Source organism: Sarcophilus harrisii, chromosome 3, assembly GCF_902635505.1.
Source record: "Sarcophilus harrisii chromosome 3, mSarHar1.11, whole genome shotgun sequence".
In the NCBI taxonomy this organism is placed as follows: Eukaryota; Metazoa; Chordata; class Mammalia; order Dasyuromorphia; family Dasyuridae; genus Sarcophilus; species Sarcophilus harrisii.
The window spans coordinates 51247448-51270735 of record NC_045428.1 but is presented as its reverse complement, the minus strand read 5'-3'; the positions used below and the strand labels follow the sequence as shown (position 1 = coordinate 51270735).

General features: G+C 35.7%; 1 protein-coding gene across 1 annotated transcript in view; it reads left to right on the top strand.

Annotated features, from left to right (window-relative positions):
• Positions 1 to 23288, top strand: part of ZBTB38 (zinc finger and BTB domain containing 38) — a 90811-nt gene that overhangs the window by 40027 nt on the left and 27496 nt on the right. The window contains exon 3 of the mRNA XM_031957864.1: positions 12497 to 12669. The gene's annotated coding sequence lies outside the window, so the exon portion shown is untranslated. The remainder of the gene's footprint in view (positions 1 to 12496; positions 12670 to 23288) is intronic.

Below are 23288 nucleotides of genomic sequence, written 5' to 3'. Positions count from 1 at the left end.
CTCCCTTCCCTGCTGGCTGTCCCCAGAACTTCCTCATCAATTAAATCAAAGCTTGTTTCCAGGGACTTGTGCTTGTTGGATTACCTTTGTATATCATTACCTTAACACAAGTACCTTTCTGACTGGAATTGCTCTTTTGATCCCTAACTCATACATCATTTCCTTTTGTCATCTTTCTTTTATGTGTTGTCTTGTAGTAAAAGGCTTTGCCACCCCAAATATCAATTGATAGGGGTCTGTATAAATCTCCTGTTAAGGCTCTGGATTCACTCACTGCTGGCTACACATTCAAATATAGAAAAACTTCATGTTTTTCTTTTCTTATTGTCTAAAATAATAAAACAAAATAGCTCCACATTCAGCTAATGGGTGCCAAAGAAATTCTTTATAGAGGAAAGGGCCTGGACTAAGTGGTCTTTGAGCTCCTTTCATTTCCAGTATGCTAGGATTTTTAATATTTCTTAATCTGCCCCAAACTCAGACCAGACCCAACAATCGTGTTCACCTTTGCCAGCTCAAGAGGATGACATGAAGTCCCTGCCAGAGGGCCTTCTATGTTCATTGAGTGAGAGAAACAAAACAAAAACCACCAGCTTAGAAAATGGCGAAATTCCCGAAACACAACGGCTTTTACTCCCCCTTTTCTCTTCTTCTTGGGGGAGGCATAGAGTTGGTTGGCAGATGTAGGGGAATATATATATGTGCATTAAGGGTTGGGACAAAAGGAGGAGCCTTGTTCCTGACTGAAAGACTTTTTGCAAAAATGAGATTATTAGGGAAAGAATTTGAAAGATTCCCTGTTTGGCAGGGGAAAAAAGGCGAGGGGGACATTGCTGTTGGACCAAGAGGGTAGAGTAGTGTGGGGAAAAACACAGAGGTTGAATAGTGGCAACAATCGGGCGACAGGCCTGGACAGAACAAAAGGAGATAGAGAAAAGGCAGCTAGGTTGCTGGGTAGGGGATTGTGGAAGAGGATGAGTCTTAACTTGACTCTGCAGGCTCAGGGGAGCCTTCCATAAACACAGACTGTGAGCCTGCTGGGTAGGGGTGGTGTAAAACTATGTTCTTGACAGCTGCTGCCACTGTGTTGGCCTGGCTGATTCATTGTCACGTGGGGGTTATTAGCAGGGGCTGACTTATTGATCACAATTCAGCCTTCAGCTTCTCTCTCCCGCTCTTCCCAGCCATAGTCTCTATAAGGAATCCCAGGAGTCACTTCCTACATACAGGGATCCCTTTTTTCTGCTCCATGATCCGAGTGGGTGGTCTGAAAAATCCTGTGAACACCTTTGAAGAATAATGTTCTTAAACACATAAAAACAAAATATGTAGAATTATTAAATACCAATAACATTGAAATGCCATTATTAGGGGAAAACATTTTAAACACATAAACACAAAAAAAGTTCATGGACTTGAGAATGAGAACCCTTAATTGAGACAATTATTAATGAAGGGATAGTTAACAGATTCCTTTTTACCAATTAGGGATTTAGGTTCTTTCTTCAGTATAGAGATAATTCAATTTGACAAATTAATTAAATTCAATTAATATTTATCAAGTGCCTACCATATGCAAGACACTATGCTTGGTGGTAGAGATAGAAAAACAAGCCAAGAGAAAAAGTTTTCAAGGAAAACGAGGTTCCTGCCCTCCGGGAGCTTACATTCTATGTAGGAGAGTGGAATATAACTACTCTGATAAGTTTTGGTCTCGACTTCTGATTTCAGGCATTTCAATAGGAGAGAATATTAACAGATGGAAAGCAAATGACACTCAGATTCGCTACTTATGTCTCCCTGCTGGGGGCTTTTCTGGAAATTCAGAACTTTTACCAGGTGCATTCTATTTACTCCAATATAATTGAGGTTGGCTTTTGGAAGAGAGAAGGAATAAAGCCAATGGCTAAAGAGCTGCAAAGGATACAGGTGGTCCTAAGATAGATTAATCATTCCCAAGTATGGTCTTAAAGAAAGGCATTGGAAGGGATGAGCAGCATTATAGTAGTAATAGACTTTTAAAGACTGAAGAATACAAAAGCAGCATGGATTAAAAATAAACTAAAATCTGGAGGCAAAAGCTGAGAGACAGTAACATAATGAGTGCCATGAAGGGATATAGAAGCAGGGAAGAAGATGGGAGGAAAGGCTGTAAGTGAAATCCATTGAAAGATGACCAGGTTATATCCATTTTGCTTTGAAAAAGAAAGGAAAAATTAAGAACAGAATGATTTACAGTTGTGAAGGAGTTGAAGGAAGGCCAGGAAAGAAAGAACGGGTTGACTTTAGAAGGATCGGTAAGATTGAGATGCTGTTGTTTATGAATAAGGAGGAGAAACTTTTAGGGAATTGGCAAACTGAAGCTGACTGTGTATAATTCAGTATGTTAGCAGAGACCTGTATCTGAATATGTTGCTGGAATATCTGAATTATTAATAACAATGTCAGTAAACCCAGAAGCTCCTGAAGGACATATACGGCTAAATTGGAAAAAGATATCATTTTTTTTAAACTTTTTTTTTCCCCAAAATTTATATGTGAAAGTAGGAAACATTAATTTATTAAGCATGAAAAATAAACCCATGGTCTATTCCCTTCAACAAGGTTGATATCAGAATCAGAAAAAGGTAGATTTTACAACATAAACGGACATTAGAGGCCATCTAAGTCTCATTTCACAGACAAGAAAACTGATGTCAGAATCATTATGACTTGAAAGCAGCATTATAATAAATCTTCATGCTTTCTTGTCCATTAGCTCTGATCAGAATAATGGTAGATAGTTTGGGGATTTCTACCTTGTGATTCCCGCATTTCCTGAGATTATATATTTAGAATTCCATTTTTCTCCCCAATACTGTTTTCTTCTATGCTGTAAGATTTTGGAAAGCCCAAATAATCAAGGATTGGAGGTAGGATGTGACTATGAACATCTGGGTATATGTGCTCTTATAAAAACACATCTGCGGACATCTGAAAATCTTGACATTTTTGCTATATTGTTGCATTCAGATATTTTATTAGCATATTTTTAATTAACTCTCAATTTTATTTCACTTTTTTGACCTTCCAAAGAAAAAGTCATAATTATTTGCTTAATATTGAATATTCCTTTACTCTCTGTTTTATTATTAGAAGATCCTTTGAAGGCTTTGAATGAGACTTGAGATTTTTGCCTGAGATTCTAGTTGGGTGGTGGTGCGAGCTCAAAAATCATGCTTTTGAATCTTTGGACTTTGGATTGCTGACACAACTGACTACAGCTTGCAGCTTTGTGGGCCTGCCTCCCCTTGTCCTGGCAATTGTTCTCGGGGAGTTTCTGTGTCAACCAGTTTCTGTGCTGAAATCGAACAAGGATTTCTCTGCTCATTTATCGTTAATTGTCTTCCTTTGTGAACTCTTCATCCCTCAGGCCTTTGGTCACTGCAAAGGAGCTGTCTGTTGGCTGCATTAGGTTTTGTGTTAGGGCTTGGTGTTGGTTTTGTTTTAAAAATCATTGCTTTATTACATCCAGGCACACGAGTCAGAAGCTGCCTGTTTCCACTTTAAACAGAGGCCCTCATGAGGCATTATTCCTCAGAGTCAGCAGTTCTCTCTGAGCATTTGTGGACTTGCAGGGCTAAGGCTGACTGGTCAGACATTTTCCTTGGTGTTTGCAAAAGTCTTTATGATAACTGGGTTTGACACAGATCTGTTGCTTGCTACATCTGGGAGTATCACTCCTCCGTGGGTCTCACTTTCCTCATTTACAAAAATGTGGGAAGGGGGAATCAGACTAAATGACCTCTAAAAGGCCCTTCAAGGTCAAGATTCTATGATCAGTTTTTTAGAAACATGAGGGCCTCTACATTTGCCTATAAAATCATAAATCATTTCCTTTATTATTATTATTATTTTTTCCTTTGGATGCAACTGGTTTGTCTCACTTGACTAGATAGCTCTTTGGGATCATATGAAAATAGATGTTCAAAGCTTCAGCCTTACAGATTTCCAAGTCTTGGACTGATTTTTGACAGAGCTCAAATTGACAATCAATAACTTCATATTATTGGAAAAAAATGTTTTAAAAAAGCTTTGTAAATGAATGAAATGATCCTTTTAAAACATCTATTGTGCAAATGCACCAATCACAGGTGTTAAGGCAGTTTCCTCTAGCATGGGTGGGGTATTGTTTGTTTAGCCCTAGAGTTTTAGAAACAAGGGTGGATTATATTGCATTAATGAAACAATTGGACTTCTATTTGAAAAAGCAAATAAAAAATTAAAGCTTTAGCTGTTTTTATATTTAAAGAGATGAAAAATTTAGTGGATTGGATTCAAGTGAGCTCTGAAAATGTAATTGACCATGAGAGAGAATTATGAAAACACCCTCGGTGCCCTCTCTTCCCCATTCCCCAAGAAAAAATCTCAAACCTACCAGTACCTTCTTATTTCTTTGGTTGGGCACCAAAAACACACTCAGTTCTATATTGTACGTGCAAGAACATGGCCCTTGCCCCAGGGGTTTACAATCTCAATTACATAGCTTATAAACAAAACTTTCTGGCCCAAGCTCTTGACTAGCTGGGTTTGCTTTGTTGATACAAAACAACTGCACAGAGTTAGCATTATTTTTTTTTCTAGAGCATAATAAATCATCTGATTTGTGATTTCCTGTACATGATTCCACTTTATGACTACTTCCTGGCTATAGGTAAGTGAATAATTTCACTCTGGACTGTGGCCCTAAATAGAATGTCCACTTTAAATATCTATTATACATGATGTGTATTTGGGGTCTTATACATATTTTAAGTGCTAAAGATTTCTTTTCCAGTTATGAGCAGCAACTTTAATATGTTATCATAATAGAGACTTTTTAATATCTTCAAAGAAACTTTTAGTAAAAATCTAAGACTCAAGAGCCTTTCCTTGTCAGGATAAGTCACAAGTTTCGTCATGGGAAGTAATTCAGAATCTAAATATAGCATTTGGGACGAAATATTTTCCAGATCTTAATTTGGAAGAGGTAGGGAACTCGGGATCAGAAACTTCTAAGTAACTTTTCCCCACCAGAAGTATTAACCCCATAAGGGCCATTGTTTTTCTAACTGTACCAAATATATTCAAAACCCATCCCAATTTCCATTATAAAGAGTTATTTTTTCTCTTTATACTTCATGACTTTGTAAAAGGGAGATTTCAGGAGAAAACTGAGAAAGTTTCTACCTTGAGGTTATCCCTTGCCATAAAGTTTGTGGGGAGGACATAAGACACAAGATAAGCAGGCATAAATAGGCTGTCCTCTGTGTTTTTGGTGGGAACAACCACATGATAGTCCCACTTGAGTAATTAAGTATTGCTTTGCTTTAAATAGAGTTGAATAAGTGTCTTTGTTTTATAAAAATAAAAAAAGGGATATGTTTTGTAAAAAGTGACCTGGGGTCATTATAATTGATGAACGACCTTGAAATATTAGTTGAAGTGTGAGGCAAGTCATGGGAAAAAGTGTAGGACTTTGAAGGCAGGGTGATCAATGAAGCGCCATGTCAATTTGCTTAATGCCTATTCACCTTGAACAATTCACTTAACCATACCCTCCTGCCTCCCCATTTTTTCAACTATAAAATAAATGGGTTGGACTAAAATACCACATAAGTCCCTTCTAACTCTTGTCTGAATTCTCATCCTCCTTCAGCCATCAATTTTCCTGGGACAGGTAGGGGTAATATATTTAGGGTACATTGTGACTCTGTTATCTTACTATTTATGTGTCCTATAAATGATTTTATCCATCACAGTTTCTCCATCTGTAGGATGAGGTTGGGTTTGGTCCATTCCAATGCTAAAATTCTATAAACCAATATTTTTGATCTTGAATAGATCATTTTAGTTTATTGATATATTGAACTTTATTTTGTTGACCTTTAATGTCCTTGAACAGGTCCTGACTAGCACAATCATAGATAAGGTCCTCACTAGGTCTCAACAAATAGTCCAGGTGAGAGCTGAGGGGGAGTCTTATCCGAGCTTGTGTCTATCAGGATTTGAAAGAGATCATGGAGGAAAAACTGTTATGTCAGAGAGGAGTGGAAGATGATTCTGAAATTTAGATTGTTGGTTACTGGAAGTACTGTGGTAGAATACACCAAAAGAGGGAGATCAGAAGGAGAATGTGAAAGCAGTTAAACCTAGAGGTCTAGCATGCAGTTAAAAACCTAAGATTGGAGCTTAGAAAGAAGCTAGAGCCATAACTACACATTAGGGTTTAGTCATATAGAAAGGAGAGTTGAAATTGTACAAGTAAGTGATCTTTTTTTTAGGACTGAAAGTGTTGAGAGAAAAGAAAGTGAAAGACAGGATTTTGAGGACCATCTACATTTAGGGGGCTGAAGAAAAATAAATTTTTAGGTGAAATGGAGAACTAACTGTTCATCAGAGAAGGATAATTAGGATAAAACAGGGTCATGGAAGCCAAGAAAAGTAAGATGTTCAAAAAAGGAATGGTGGCTAGTAGTATCCAAAGGAGGGTGGAAACTTAGAGAATTAATAAGTATGGGAAAAAAAAAAAAAAAAAAACTTTTGTTGTAATTAATCTTGAGTCCAAAGTGGTTCATTATATTAATGAAAATATATAAAAACAAAGAAGTGCACCTGAAATAGTGAAAAAAAAATAATAAAAGAATTGCTAGAATAAACTCCTAACTGGAATGTAATCTGAATCATGCTATTAAAAAATTAGCCCCGCATGCACCAACTTGTATGTTTTTTTTTAAACTGTTATATGTCAATATGACCCAAATTGTTAATTTCTCCAGTTGATGGTAAGGTCCATTAAAGTAGGAACTCTGAGAAGCATCTTTCCAAGCCTCAGTTTCTTAATCTAGAAAATGGAAATGCTGGACTACATATGTTTAAACTTTCTTCTTGTTTTAAATGTTGGTGTTTTCTTCTCACATGGCCATCACTTAATTTTATCATTTCCCATCCCCTCTCATCTAGATTATTGCAATAGTCACATAATTAAGTTCCCTGCCTCAAGTCTTTCTCCTCTCCACTCAGGTGCTAAGTGATTTTTCTTTTTTTTTTTTTTTTTTTTTTTTAGCCTTAGGAGACTGGCTTTCTCCTTCTTTTTTTTTTTTTTTTTTAAATTTAATAGCCTTTTATTTACAGGATATATACATGGGTAACTTTACAGCATTAACAATTGCCAAACCTCTTGTTCAATTTTCACCTCTTACCCCCCACCCCTCCTAAATGGCAGGATGACCAGTAGATGTTAAATATATTAAAATATAACTTGGATACACAATAAGTATACATGACCAAAACATTATTTTGCTGTACAAAAAGAATCAGACTCTGAATTATTGTACAATTAGCTTGTGAAGGAAATCAAAAATGCAGGTGTGCATAAATATAGGGGTTAGAATTCAATGTAATGGTTTTAGTCATCTCCACAGTTCTTTTTCTGGGCATAGCTAGTTCAGTTCATTACTGCTCCATTAGAAATGTTTGGTTGATCTCATTGCTGAGGATGCCTGATCCATCAGAACTGGTCATCATATAGTATTGTTTTGAAGTATATAATGATCTTCTGGTCTGCTCATTTCACTCAGCATCAGTTAAATTAAGTCTCTCAGGCCTTTCTGAAATCATCCTGTTGGTCATTTCTTACAGAACAGTAATATTCCATAATTTTCATATACCACAATTTATTCAGCCATTCTCAACTGATGGACATCCATTCAGTTTCAGTTTCTAGCCACTACAAAGGGCTGCCACAAACATTCGTGCACATACAGGTCCCTTTCCCTTCTTTATAATCTCTTTGGGATATAATCCCAGTAGTAACACTGCTGGATCAAAGGGTATGCACAGTTTGATAACTTTTTGAGCATAGTTCCAAACTACTCTCCAAAATGGTTGGATTCGTTCACAACTCCACCAACAATGAATCAATGTCCCAGTTTTCCCACATCCCCTCCAACAATCATCATTATTTTTTCCTGTCATCTAAGTGATTTTTCTAGAGCATAGTTATGTCCACCTCACTGCTGTTTGATAAGTGCCTGTGGCTCCCTATGGCCTCTAGAATCCAATTTAACTTTATTTGCCCTTTAAACCCTTGGCAACCTGGCTCCAGTCTGCCTTTTGCTTCTCATCGTACATCACTTCTTTCATGTTTTCTGGAATCCATCTGGGCTGTCCTATCCAATCTTCTTCAAACACAACATATCCCTCCCATATCTATGTCTTTGTATTGACTGTCCCCTATACCTGAAATGTGCTGTCCCTTCACCGTGACTCCCCAAATCCTTTATTTTTTTCAAAAATCAGCTCAAGTCATTTTCTAAATGAAGCCTTTCTAGGTCTCCCCTCTGCAACCCAGTTACTAGAAATTTCCTTTCAGAAATTATGTTGCATTTATGTTGTGACTCTCTCTCTCTCCCTCCTGTTCTCTCTCTCTTCCCCCATTCTCCCTCTTTCTCTTCCTGTTTTCTCTCCCCCATTCTCCCTTTCTCCCTGTTCTCTCTCTCTCTCTCCATTCTCTCTCTCTCTCTCCCTGTTTTCTTTCTTTCTCCCCCATTCTCTCTTTCCCTCTCCCCCTCTCTCTCTCTTCTCTCTCCCCATTCTCTCTCTCTGTTCTCTCTCTCCTCCTTTTCTTTCTCTCTCTCCGCTTTCTCTCTCTCCCCATTTTCTCTCTCTCTCTTTCTTCCTCCCTCCCCCCCTCTCCTCTTTTTCTCTCTCTCTCCCTCTACCTGTTCTCTCTCTTTCCCTCTCCCCGTTCTCTCTCTCTCTCCCCCTCTCTCCCTCTCCCCATTATCTCTCTCTCTCTCTCCCCATTCTCTCTCCCCGTTTTCTCTCCCCCCGTTTTTCTCTCCCCCCGTTTTTCTCTCCCCGTTTTTCTCTGCCCCCGTTTTTTCTCTCCCCCCGTTTTTCTCTCCCCCCGTTTTTTCTCTCTCTCCCCGTTTTTTCTCTCTCCTGTTTTTTCTGTCTCTCCCCGTTCTCTTTCTCTCTCTCTCCATTCTCTCTCTCTCCCCGTTCTCTCTCTTTCCTTCTTTTTCTCTCTCCCTCTCTCTTTTTCTTTCTCTCCCTCTCTCTTTATCTCTCTCTCTCTCTCTCTCTCTCTCTCTCTCTCTCTCTCTCCATATCTTTCCCTTTTTCTTTCTTCCCTAAGATAAAAGATATATTACCTATAAGGAAGAGAAATATTTTGAGAAAATTGAGGCAGTGACCACAGATCCCCCAAAACCCAACAAAATAAGGAACCACTGAATTTTACAGGCCATTCTAGCTCAGCTCCTACATTTTATAACTGAGGAAAATAAGGCTAAGTGAACTCCTTGAGATCCCCCAGTGAGTTAGTGGCTCCTCACTGCTGCTTGGGCACTCTTTTTGACCAGACTCTGTCTAACGTGTGCTAGTTGTCACCTTGGTCACATCCCTTCACCGTGTAGGGTATGTTTAGGAGCAGAATCGGAGCGTGTCAGTCAGCAAGCAAAGGTTGTAGTAATATTGCTACTCTTCCAAAGGGGACCGTTGTCTGCCATATTACCAGCAACCACACTGCGGGATAATATGGTTTTTAATTTTTCATCTTATGAAAGATGCAGATTCATGCCAATTAATGCAGTTGTAGAATTCCTTTTTTTCTGCCTTTTAAGACTTTCCCTCTTCTCTCTCTCATAAAGAGAATTTTCCAAGTTAGGAGGAGCATTAAATAGCCTATGGGGCAAGATGGAGGATAATAATAATAATTGTCTTCACAGTAGTCCTGTGAAGTAGATAACAAAAAGCAATCTTATTCCCATTTTATAGGGAAAGAAAACTCTAATTCTGAAGGGAAGCACCTTGTTCCACTGGAATCACAGAGGGTAGTAAGTGTCAGAGCTGGGACTTGATCCCAGAGTTGCAGGTTGCTTGCTCGGAGTTCTTTCTCCCACTTAATCCGCCTTCTGGCCTGCAGCTTGGGCTCGTTAGGAGCCAAGGAGGGCCCACCATGCCAGATTTGGGTCTTGGTCCTTCTCTTGGCTTGGGAAAGCTGCCGAGGGCCCAAGCCCTGGAGTGATGTGTTTGAGCATTTCAGTCACCCCAGGGACACGGCTGGCCCCACCCTTTGCCCTACACAAACAGGAGGTACCCAGGGATTCGTCAGGATGACTCCCCTCCGTCACTTCCTTCTTTTTGAACTTGACCCTGGGCCCATTTTATTATTGTTGTTTTTCCTGTGTGCCTTAGATGAGTATCTGACCATTTGTAACCAAAGGCATTTATAAATTCCTCTGTGAACGTTGTGCAAACGCATTCCGTAGACAGCTCAGGCCTTTCCCTTTTGGCTCTCCGAGGGCTGGTGGGGCTTTCATCTGCTAGGGAGGAGCCTCTCGTGGGGTGAGCAGAGTACAGCGATTCAGGCACTGATGTCTGCCTGAAAAGGAGAAAAATGGAGGGTACTGAGCCCGGTGGAGACACGTCGGCCAGAGGCCTTGCTCTTTCGAAAAGGAAAACGATCTGCGCCAAGGAACTGGACTCTTGAACATTATGGGGCCTGACATATTTGGGGTGCAACCACTTTTTGTTCCTGGCAAGCAGCGATCCGGAGCTGACTTGTAAAAACAGTGTTCTGTAGGGCAACTTGAATGGTATGCAAAGGCCTGACAGACTGGACCGTTTGCCAAACTGGACAGAAAGACAGGAGGCAGCTTTGGTGCAGTGGGAAAAGCGCCGGATTTGGGATCCTAGGACCTGAGTTTGAATCTCCACTCTGGCACTGCTTGTGTGTGTGACTCTGGGCAAGTCAATTTACTAATGTGGGACTACATTTCCTTTCTGTGGCGTGAGGGGATTGGACTAGTTGACACTAAAGTCCCTTCCAGTTCTATATAATCCTGAAATTGTAAACATATTAAGTCACAAAATATTAGAGCTGGAACGACACTTAAAATCAGCTAGTCCAACATTTTCTAAATGAGCTTTTGACGATATCGTTTTTTTCCTTCTCGATATGTTCTCTTCGCTGACATGACCCTATTTTATTTTGTTTGTTTTTTTTTTTTAATTTGTTTGTTTTGTTTTGGCTTTTAGGTTTTGGTATGACCGTATTTTAAAGTCGGGTTCTCTACTATGTTTACCTCCCTCAATGGATCCCTTTTCTCCTTCTGTTTCCTTGCAAAGGATCTCATGACTATATGCGAAGTAACTTTTTTGGTGTGCATCTGTGGTATACTTAATATAATTTTGTTTACTTTTAAATGTTTCCAAGAAATGTATCAAGAACTTTAATCACATCTGACTAATCTATTTTAAGCGTTTCTGTTCTTTTTGTGGGGCTGGAGAGTTTCTGATAAGGTGCTTTTAGTTTCATCCTGGTTTAACAAAACAAAAAACAAAACCCTTTTCCTTATTGGGGTTTCAAAAAAGAAACTGGCTCTGAAAAAAAAAAATTCTTTCCTTAAATTCTAACTGCCACCTGCATTTGTTGCTGTGACTCCTTTTCACAAGGCACTGCCTGCTTAGAGAGAAAAACCAAACCTCCAGCACTTAGTCATCCTTTATGGTATTTAGCAAACAAATATTTTGGCCCCGATTTGAGCTCGACCTGGACGCTAGGCTCTCGCCTTTCTGAAAGTTCAATGCTTGTTATTCCCCAATGGTTTCTGAGGGTGCCTTGCCGTCTCTGTTGATGTTTCTAACACATTGTGGCCATTTTCTGTGTGGCTGGATTCTTGTGCAATCAAACACCATGGGCCTTTGTTCTGAAATTAAAACACAGAAACTAGAAAAAATTAGGAACCCCGTTTTAAAATCAGTATATCAAAAACAGCATATTCTATGAGCGGTAGGGGGGTGAGGGTAATTGCCAAATAATGTTGCTCTGTAGACTTTTTTGATTGAGTATTCACTGATTTAATTTTTATTGTCAAAGAATGAGGGTTTATAAGGGTGTTTGTTCAGTCATTTGATTATCACTGACATGCCTCAATCTTTACTTAAATGTCTATTTAAAAAAAGAGAAAACTAAATGATTGGAACAGATTTAAAAAAAAAACAAAACAAATCAGTGGGTTCTAGTCAATAGGTCACTCAACTTGTAAGTATGGAAGACCTGAGTTCAAAACCCAGCTTGGACCCAAGCTAGTTCCCTTGTCCATAAAATGAGGTAGGACTTGGTGTCCACTAAGGTCCATTTTAATTCTAAATTTGTGATATTATGAAAGTGGGTAACACATCACCTTCAGGTCTGAATGTTTGATATATCCAAGAAAGTAAACTACTTGGAGAAGACCTCTCTGTTCAATATGGACTGCTGGGAATATAGAAAATAGGCTTTAAGCAAAGCAGAATAAGTTGTGCGGTTAGAAATGATTACCATTAATATATATATATATATATATATATATATATATATATATATATATAACCAGAAAACTTGTAGCAAATGGACTACAGGTCTCTCAATGCCTTTCTCTTTTTCTTTCCTTTTCTTTTTTTGCTTTCTTTCTTTCATTCTACTTAGATCACTATATCTCCAACTGTGAAGCTGACATGTTTTTATAAGATTTCTTTGAAAGACGCTATTGCAAAGTGGAAAGAAAGCTGGCCTCAGATTCAGACCTGGGTCCAAGTGTTACCTCTGACTCAACTCTGGCGGTATCATCCTGAACGAATCACTTAACTTCAGTACCCCAGGTAACTCTTTAAGACATAAATTGGAAAATAGTTGCCCATCTCCATCATCAGAGGGAGTTTGCATTCAACAGTGGGGACAAAGGGATTTTTAAAAAAAATTTTAATAGTATTTTATTTTTGCAAATATATGCAAAGACAATTTTCAAAATTCACCTTTGCAAATTCTCATCTTCCTCTCTTTTCTCCCTCCCTCCAAGAAAGCAAACAATTTGATACAGGTTAAATTTGTGCCATTGAAAAAGGGATTTCTCTAGGAAAAACATTTGGCCTTTTAATTGCCGCTGTATTCTGGAGTTTAGATTTCTGAGAATTAGATACGTATGGTGCTTCCTTGGAATTCTAGGAAGAGATGGTTTTTGTTTTCACAGTGACATCCGGTAGACTTGCTATTGTGACCCTTTATTTCTCAATGGCTCAATTTTCTTACATGTAAAACAAGAGGGTTAGACTAAAAAAATTGTAAGGTTCTTGACCAATGGTGTTTGGATTCTGTGATTCACTGATCCTGGCGCCATCATCTGAAGGGAGCCCTTTCAAAGCAGCAAAAATGGCGATTAAATGGGGAATTACTAGGGGAAAATGTTTCATGATATTTTTCTTGATGAAATAGTGAGTGAAAAAGTAATCAGAGAAAACAATGATAACTCATTAGTGCTTTGAGATTTGTAACTCGTTTTCCTCACAATTCTGCAAGTTAGAGAGCTTTTTATTATCCTCTTTTTACAAATGAGGATACTGAAACTCAAAGAAATTAAGTTGATCAAAGTTCCATGGCTAGAAAATGCCAGAGCTGAAATTTAAAGCCAAGCCCCTTGATTCCAAATCTAGTGTTATTTCTATTAAATTAAGCTATGTCTTATCAGAAGCTATCTGAAAGGGATGAAGAGATGAAATGCAATGGGAAATATAGGTGATATAAAGTCAAATTATATAAATTCTAATTTCTTTTGTAAATTTTTTTTAATTGTCTTTTTGTGGGGATACTTTTTGTCACAAAAAATTTGCCCAATCTCTGGCAAAAGTATATTCAGTGAAAATACAAATGAAAAATCTTCCTGTTTTACTGATTGCAGTTGACAATACCTGTAACACTCCATTATTGAAAAGAAAGCGTATGTAATGATATGATGACAGCGCTTTTTGTATATACCTTAATATAGTTGTCTTTTCATGGTATCTTCATTTACATTGGGGCAGTTGTTGGGTATGTTGTTCTTTTGGCTCTGCTTTCTTCACTTTGCATCATTTCATATGCTTTCCCATGTTTCTAAAAATTTGTCAGAGTTATCCTTCTTTATAGCAGAAGCCCGTTCTATTACATTTACAGTCACAATTTGTTCAGCCATACCATCATCGTTGGACATTAAGCTAGTTTATGGATTTTTGTTGCTAGCTGTGGCGTTATGGATATTTTTGTACAGTTGGGTCTTTCCTTATTATCATTAAACCCATTGGGGTAGAAGCAGAGCAGTGGAATTTCCATTTCAAGTGGCACAAACAATGTAGTCATTTGTCTTGCATAATTTCAGGCTATTTTTCAGAGAAGTTGGATTAATTCACAGCTTCTGCAGCAATGATTTAGTATGATTATCTTCCCATAATCCTTCCTATATTTAATCACTCATCAATTTAGGGATAAGGTGACACCCCGAGTTGATTTTTTAAAAAAATTTCTCTATTAGTTATTTTGAACAATTTATCATGGTTCTTAATAATTATTATTTGTTGTTTGGGTTTTTTTCAATTGCATGTGAAGATAGTTTTCACCATTGACTTTGAGATCCAATTTTTCCCCTTTCCTTCTTTTCCTCACCCCCCACCCCTTCCAAGACATCAAGCAATCTGTTACAGGTTATACATGTACAATCATTTTAAATATATTTCCATATTGGTCATGTAGTGAAAGAAAAATCAAAACAAGGGGAAAACCATGAGAAAGAAAAAGCCCCCCAAAAGGGAAGATACTATACCTCAATCACATTCTGTCTCCATAGTTCTCTCTCTGGATGATGTGGATGGCATTTTCCATTGCAACAGAGAGTTATTTCTTTTGAAATGTGTTATTTGACATTTTTTGATTCTTCTTCATCAATTGGAGAATAGCTCTTAATTTTAAAGACATCCTAATTCCCTCTTAATTTTAGATGTCAGACTTTTATTAAAGATGTGTAAAGAAGAAATTTTGCCACAAGTTTTTTTTCTTTTTATTCTACCTATGCTGCTTTTGTTTGTGCAAAAGCTTTAAAATTTTATATAATCAAAATTGTCTACTTTTGTGCTATTACATAATCCCTTCTCTATATCATCTCTGGGTTATGAATTTTTCTAAATGGAGGACAGAAAAAAGGGGAGAGGAAGGGAAGGATGGTGAGAAGAGAAAATATCAGTTCATACTCTTCTAACTTTTTAATGATATCATTTTTAAAGTTAAGATCTTTTACTCATTTGGTTTTTATTATAGTATAGGACACAAATTGGCAGTCTCAATCTGTATTTCACAAAATTGCTACCCATTTTTTCCAACAGTTCTTACTGAATAAGGGGTTCCTTCCTCTCTAGTTTTGGAAGACTAGATTGTTGGTTATATTTGCTATTCATATCTTGTCCATTTATATATTTTTAGATATATAATAGATATCTATTTTTAAAAATACAGTATCAGATAGCTTTTATAATTATGGCATGCTTGTAATATGCTTTAAGATTTGGTAAAGTCAAGCATCCTTCATTTCTTTCATGTAAAAAAGGATTCTTTTACTTCTGTACTTATTACTGTTTTTAACATAAATACTGTATCTCATTGAATGGTCTTCTTTTTTCTTCCATGCATTGATAGTCATACTAAAATTTTTTTTATCATAAAATGTCTTGTAATACTTTCTAGTATTGTAGAAAGTACATATGTTCTAGAATCAGAGGATCTGGATTCAAATGTTGTTGTCAGATATTTGCTAACTGTGTAATCTTGGGCAAAGTACTTACCCTTCCTGGTTCTCAGTTTCATGTATACAATTAAGGTATGAATTAATTGATCTCTGAATTCCCTTGTAGCTCTAAGAAATATATTATCCTATTGTTAATTATGTTGAACTTTCCTAATGGTGAGCTATTATTGCATTCTGGTAAAAATCTAACATGGTCATAATAGTTTTTGTATATATTACTATAGTGTCTTTATTAATATTTTATTTAAAAATTTTGCATCAATATTCGCTAGTGATATTAGTCTCTCTGTTTTTTTTCTTCTTTATCTCTCTCTGGTTTAGGTATCGAGGTAATAGTTGTCTAGTAGAATTGGTCAGATAAGGTACTTTATTTCTACTTTTTTTGGAGATTTATGTAGCATAGAAAATATTTGTTTTTCATTTAATGTTGAATATATAAGTAAATTTTGCCAATCTTGATTTAGGAAGGTTTTTGAGGTTTTTTTAAATTTCCCAACAAGTAATTTGTAACTTATTCCATATATCCTGCTAAGAATGGGTTATTTAGATTTATTACTTTTTTATTTGATTTTTTATAATTTCATCCATTTAAGTTTTTAGTTTTGTTGGCATGTATTTGGGTATAGCAATTTCTGTATCTATTTTTCTTTTTTATTGTAAATCTCTTCTTTTTACTTATGATAAAGGAAAACAAAACATTTCTTTTAGAAACAAATAAAATTGGCATATTCATTTTGCTGATTTTTAAAAAATAAGCTCTTCGTTTTGTTTATCATTTTCTTTTCAAATTCATTATTCCTTTGGAGAATTTCACCTATATAGCATGTTAATTTTTGTTCATCTTTTTAAAATTACATGCTTAATTTATCTCTTTTGGTTTAAAAAGAGAAAAAAAAGTATGCAATCTTTCATCTTGGCATGAAGGTATTCGTGAGTTCTTAAAGATACTAATGGAGTACAAACTGATTCTATGATGCTGTAAAGGCTTTGAATATGGTCCCATGAATAGAGTATGTTTTGTTTTGGTTTTCCCTAGAGACAGTCTAGCTTAAGTGTGGAAAGTTTCATTACCAGCAGACTGGTCCCTTACAAGGCACTGGGTAAAATGCTGTGCCAAACAAAAAGTTCCTGCTCACAAAAAAGCTTAAATTTTTATTGGTGGGTTACAACATGCATACAAAGCTGTGCTTGAAAGGCAGCTAAGAACTCTTTTGTACTTCTTATGCTATGAACTTCTCTGATATCAGACTGAACACTAAGTACTATGTTCTTCCATTTTTCTACAAAACAATGAATAAGGAAAGGTACTTCAAAATTTACCAGTCACTTAGCAAAAACAAAAAAACTAAACCTTTACTCTGTTCTAGGCACTTTACTAGATCTTGGAGATACGAATACAAAAATTAAGCAATCTGTATCTTCAACAAATTTCAGGGGAGGCAATATATGTGCATGCATGTGTGTGTGTTTATGTATTTTGTATATTATATACATAAAGTACAAATAGTTAATGACCAGATGGAGCAGAAACAGCTATCTACAGCAGAAATTTTAAACTCTTTTGGCCTCCTAATTATGGCTGCCCGAGATTCCCAAGTGGCAGAGATGTCAGAAGAGAAGATATTTCAGGCCTGTTAGACAAAGACATGAAGATGGGAACTGGCCAGTGGAACATATTGTGTGAATGGAAGTAATGTATAACAAAGCTGGAAAAGTTAAGATGGGATCATATTATTGTATGGTAATAAATGCTATTGATTCGCTTATTACAACTTGTGGTTAATTGTAAATGCAAAGTCTACATTTTGACAATCAAAATAATTTATCAATAGATCGATCCCAAGTCAAGACATTCATAGTTATGGGTGTTTCTTTCTGAAGAAAACATTAGTCTACTAAATCTGTATTTCTTTAAACACATAAGAAAATTAAACTAATTCAAACCTATTCTACTGTTTTCTTTTACTTTTTAACTGATGTTTTTAGATAAAACAACCTATAAAGAGAAGTAAAATACTTGTGTACATTAAATAATATCACCAAAAATAAAATTTGTTCTATTTTAATAGATGATAAATAACTTGCAACTGATGTTGGCATTAATCCCAAATAAGAAGTCCATACAATCAGCCCAGTAACTTGTTAGAACAAAACTACAAATTTATAAAAATAAAAATTAAGAAAAAATGTTACACACAATTTAAAAATTATCATCTGGCCTGAAAAATAGAAATGGATGGAAGAAAGATATTGACACTTTTAAAAAGTTCTTGTTAAACAAAAGTTTAATCTGTGGGAAACAGCTGACATAACAAGAAGATCAAAAGAACCTAAAAACCACCTCAGTCAGCAAACATTTGATCTATCTGTCAAATGGAGAGCAACGGTAACTAGGATAATGCTAGTTTAGACTATATACTTGCTCATTAAATATAGAGATGGTCAAATATTATGAGCAGCATATAATAACAAACTGGAGAGAGAAACAATGAAGTGAAAATTCAGTGGAATTTCCACCAGAAAATTTGGTGGAAAATTCAACTAAGCCAGATCATTCATAGGACATTTAAGGATGAAACAGGGAAAACAATACCCAGAAGAAAGATAGGAATTATATCTACCTATCTACCTGACTGACTGTCTTTCTATTTATCTATCTCTGTGTCTGTTCATATATGTATTTCTATAGTGAACTCTTTTCTCTATCAAGAACAGTAAAGTTGCCATATTTGGGCTCTATCATCACAGTCCCAGATGTGTTCCTTGAGGACCTAGAGAGCAAAAATGTGAGGAACAATTAAACCAGATTAATATAGAGAACCTTGGTGCTGGAGGTGATAAATTTTAAGGCACTGAAGGAATGAAATCGAGACTCTTCACGAAGTAATGGAGAAAGTCAATAGCCCTACTTTATCATCTGATGACATTTTTGTGATAATATTTTGAACTAATTTGTAAAGTCCTTTCCAGATATAAATCTATTTTTCCTGTAATCTATAATGTTTTGAGGACAACATTTATGACAGAACTAGATAGTGATGGGCAAGCCTTCACAAAAGATAAGGTTAACTAGACCACATCTTTATCATCACATAATTTGACTTGAAACATGAAGAGAAAACAAGATCTTACAATTATTGTTTTACTACTTTTTAAGAAGGATCTGATTAAGTAAAACAAAATAATGCCTTAATCCCCCATATGCAAGATTCCTTTTAGGCTATAACAGAGATAATCTTGTTCAATCCTCTTTGTTCTGTCATTTCAGTGGTGTTCAATTCTTTGTGATCCCATTTGAGGTTTTTTTAGCAAATATACTGGAGTATATTTTCTTTCTTTAGCTTATTTTACATATGAGGGAACTGATGCAAATAGGGGTAAGTGACTTGCCCAGATCACACAGTTAGTATCTAAATTTAGAAAGATGGGTCTTCCGACTCCAGGCCCAGAAATCTGTCCAATCATTCATTAATATAAGAAAAAGTATAAAAGAACTTTGCCAGAGACATTTTTCCAGAGATAATATCAGAAAAAGTATAAGAGAACTGTTTGCCAGAGATATTCTATACAGGAAATTCAGTGTAAAGTTCAAGTTAAAGGGGAATTTATTATAGATGCCCCTGTTTGTGGGTGACTTTGGGTAGATTTTATTTTCCTGGAGTTAGAAGCAAAGCTTCATAAATGATGCCTATAAACAAATAAGTCTGCCCTTACTAGCATATTGGAAAATCCAATCTTACGAAAAATATTTGTTATCCATTATAATCATATATTGAAGTTTAAACAACATTAATAGAGTTTTTATCTAGGCATCTTGATGGTGCAGTGGATAGAGTGCTAGACTCAAAGTCAAAAAGACCAAATTTAAAATCCAGAATTTACTAATTGTGTGACCCTGGGCATCTCTCTTAGTTTTGCTATCTATAAAATTGGGATAATAACACCATCTACTTTCCAGGGTTATTATGAAGGTAAAAGGAGTAATTGCAAAGAGTGTTGCAAACCTTGAAGTACTGTAAATGCTAATTATTATCATTATTATGAATTTATAAATACATATTTATGTATATGTGTATATATATATATATAAAAACCAAAACAATTTCTTAGATAAAATAAAATGTTTTAAATATGGACTAGGATCTAGACACAGAATTGAAGAGGAGGAGGAGAGAGGGTGGATTATCTTTGAATAATTACAAAGCTCTTTTTAATAACCTCAAGTTTATCCTAGGCCCTAAGGTCTATATATTTAAAACTGGTCTTCTTCTGCTAATGTTTTATGACTTCAAATCATGGAACATTTCAATCTCTCAAGATTAAAATTAAAGATTATCTAAAATGCAGTGAAGGGGTTCATGTTAGCAGTTGTAGTACATACAAAGAAAGAATTGAAAAGATAGAATTGTATAAAAGAGATCATCAAACATGTATGATTGAAAATGAAGAGACTTCATCCATTAGAAAATGGCCAAATTGTGGTACATGAATGTAATGGGATACTACATCATGAGAAACTGTGAATATAAAGAATTCAAAGAAGCATAGAAAGATTTATATGAATTGAGTCAGAATAAAGTAAGCAGAATCCTGGGGGAAAACATACAGTAATTATAATAATGTGAATTCAAAGAATACAAAACCAAAACTAAACACTGAGTAATTATAATGTTCTACTTTGGCTGCAGAGAATTAAAAAGCCATATAGATCTAGAACTGAAAAGTGCCTTGGAGATCATCTTAAAAGATGATCAAATGTACCTCCCTCCTTTTGGGAGGGAGGCAGAAGTTTGAGAACACTACATGAATTGTCAGACTCAGCTAATGTGTTAGTCTTTATTAATTGTTTTTAAATAACTGCTGGGCTGCTTTTTAATCTCTTTTTAAAATTCTTTGTTATAAGGAATAGCTTGCTGGGTAGGGAAGATCCATCTTGCTTAAAAGAAACTTTGCCTTCACATATAAATAGATATTCCTCTTTCTAAGAAACCCTGATTCCTGCATCTTATTTTTACTAAAGTAATCTTAAAAAAAAAAAAAAACAAAAGAAAAAAACACCTTCCCTTGCCCAGACCTGAAAAAGAATATAGAATCACTGAATATGACTTAGAGGGGCCCCTTAGAAGCTATATAGTTCTATTCATACCTATAAAACATACTTCTACAACATACTTGACAAATGATTATCCAGCTTTTACTTGAAGATTTCAAATGAAAGGAAATTAGTGGTATCCTCAGATAGCCTATTCCACTTATATATAGGTCTAATTGTTAGAAATTTCATCCTCACATCAAGGCTAAAATAACCTCTTTGCAGTTTCTACCTGTTGTTCCAAATTAGGCTCTGCTAGGGTCAAATAGAAGAAAAATTTATATTTTTTTCCTCATAATGTAGGATGTTCAGTTTTATAGGCACTGTGGTTGTGGATGATTTTCATTGTGTTTTGGTATATAATTTCTAGCATTTTCTTGTTATGTGGTGAATAATCTTGAGTGATTTGAACTGATTTTTTTTAAATATGTGAATTGCTTTCTTCTGGTGACTTTAAAGATATTATCTTTGATGATGAATCTCTAGAAGTGGGTAGCAACATTTCTGAATGAGTTAAACTGGGGTTTCTATCTGGAAAATATCCTAAGGATTCTAGTTATCTGTGCTTTGCTATTTTCAGAACTGGGACTTTTGCAGGAGATAAGGAAGGGAGGGTACGGTTTCACTTTGGGTCTTTGTTAAAAATTTTTTATGGAAAGCCAATAAGATTTAGATTATCATCTTAAATGCTATATGAAAGTTAAGTTGCTCTGTGTTAATAAAGAACTTAAGTACCTTTAAGTAATGTGGAAGATAGGCAGCTAGAACTTGGAGTCAAGAAGACCTCAGTTTGACTTGCCTCAAATACTTACTATGCATGTGACTATGGATAAGTCACTTAAACTCAGACATCCAAATGTATCCTTAATGTATAAAATTGGGATAATAGTACCTATCACAAAAATGTCATTGTTAAAATCAAATGAGGTAGCATCTATAAAGCTTTTTTGCAAATGCCAAATAAATGTTGTGGGGGTTTTTTGCTCTCTTTTTAATTTGCTTTAGTATTTTCTCTTGGTTCATTTTTATGATCTGTCTTTGTTTTTATCTTTTTAAGAGGATTGACGAATGTATTAAAAGCTTACAACATATGTTCTAAGCAGAGAATTTCCTTATTTGTCTTCTTGCATTCTCCTTTTAAAGAGTTCCCTCGTTCTTTCTACCACTGTTGCTTATGAGCCCAATAGAAGAATTTAAAGGTCATGCTTTTCCATTTTGGGGCTTGAATTGTAGTTACTATATTATAACAATAGTGCTTCTTTCTGAAGAGTTCTTATTTTTATTTACTCTGTTGTTTTTATCACCTTGGAGACTTTTTATTTATTCAGTTCTTTAGCCTACCTACTGGTTTTCCTGTGACATTTTTTTCTGTTATAATATCTTTCCTTCCCTCTCCTTTGTTATTTTACTGTATTATCTCTCTCTCTATCTTTCTCTCTACATATTGCTGTTTTGTGGAGATGAAGAAGAACTGATTTAGGCAAAAATATTCACTCAGCTGTCTTGCTGAGAGACATCCAAATACAATAAACCTTTATTAACTGCCTCTTATGAATAAGATACTGTGTTGGGCACTGGGAATATAAACAAAAATAGAAATGATTTGCTAAAGATCTGTGACAATCAGCATGGGAATCTTCTACCAAAGCAAATAGCAACCCATCTATGACTTAGTAAATAAATCTTAGAGATTATCTGATGCATTCATGGGTCAAATGATTTGATAATGTCAGAAGTAGGATTTAAATCTGTCTTTTTGTATTCAAGTTCAATGTTATATTATACCTAACTGCTCTCCATGATCTAGTTTATAATCCAGTCCTAGATATCACATGGTATACATGACATGTACCAGAGTACTATATGTAAAACTTAACATCACTAGCATCAACAAATAATTAAGTGACTTGTGTGCAGTGCACAGTGGAAGGGATACTCAGACATGTCTCTGGTCAGGAAGTTTACGATCTAATAGAGAACATAAGCCATCTTCACTGTAATCTTCCTTATAATGGAGTTCCTGGTGTTTGTGTGACAGGCATACCTCAGAGATGAGACTACAAACCTTTTAAGGTTCTTTTGATAAATTTGGCAACCATCTGAAAAGAGTTGAGATGTACCTGTCACAAGTTTTTACAAACTTGTGCATCACACCTGTGGCACTATAACTTTCCTAAATCCCTATGACCAAAGTGTTGGGTCTCAGTGAGGTGGAAACAAAGGCTCTTTATTCACACACCAACTTTGCTTGATCTCTCTGGACCCCAATTTCCTCCCTTATAGAATGAAGGGGTTGGATGATCAATCTGTAATCATTTATTAAGCAATTACTTTTTGCTTATATGATGCTTATTTATTGGGATAGGAAAAAAAGCCAAAAAAATCTTTGCCCTCAAGTAATTGACTTTCTAATAAGAGAAACCACATGGAAAGAGGTACTATACATACACAAGATTCATACAGAAGAGGTAGATCAGAATCTTTGAGAGAAGTCTCAAATGGTTGGGTGAGAATTGTAGCAAAAAAAGAAAGTAGAGTTTGAGCTGAATCTTGATGAAAACCAGGAATATCAAGTGCGGAAG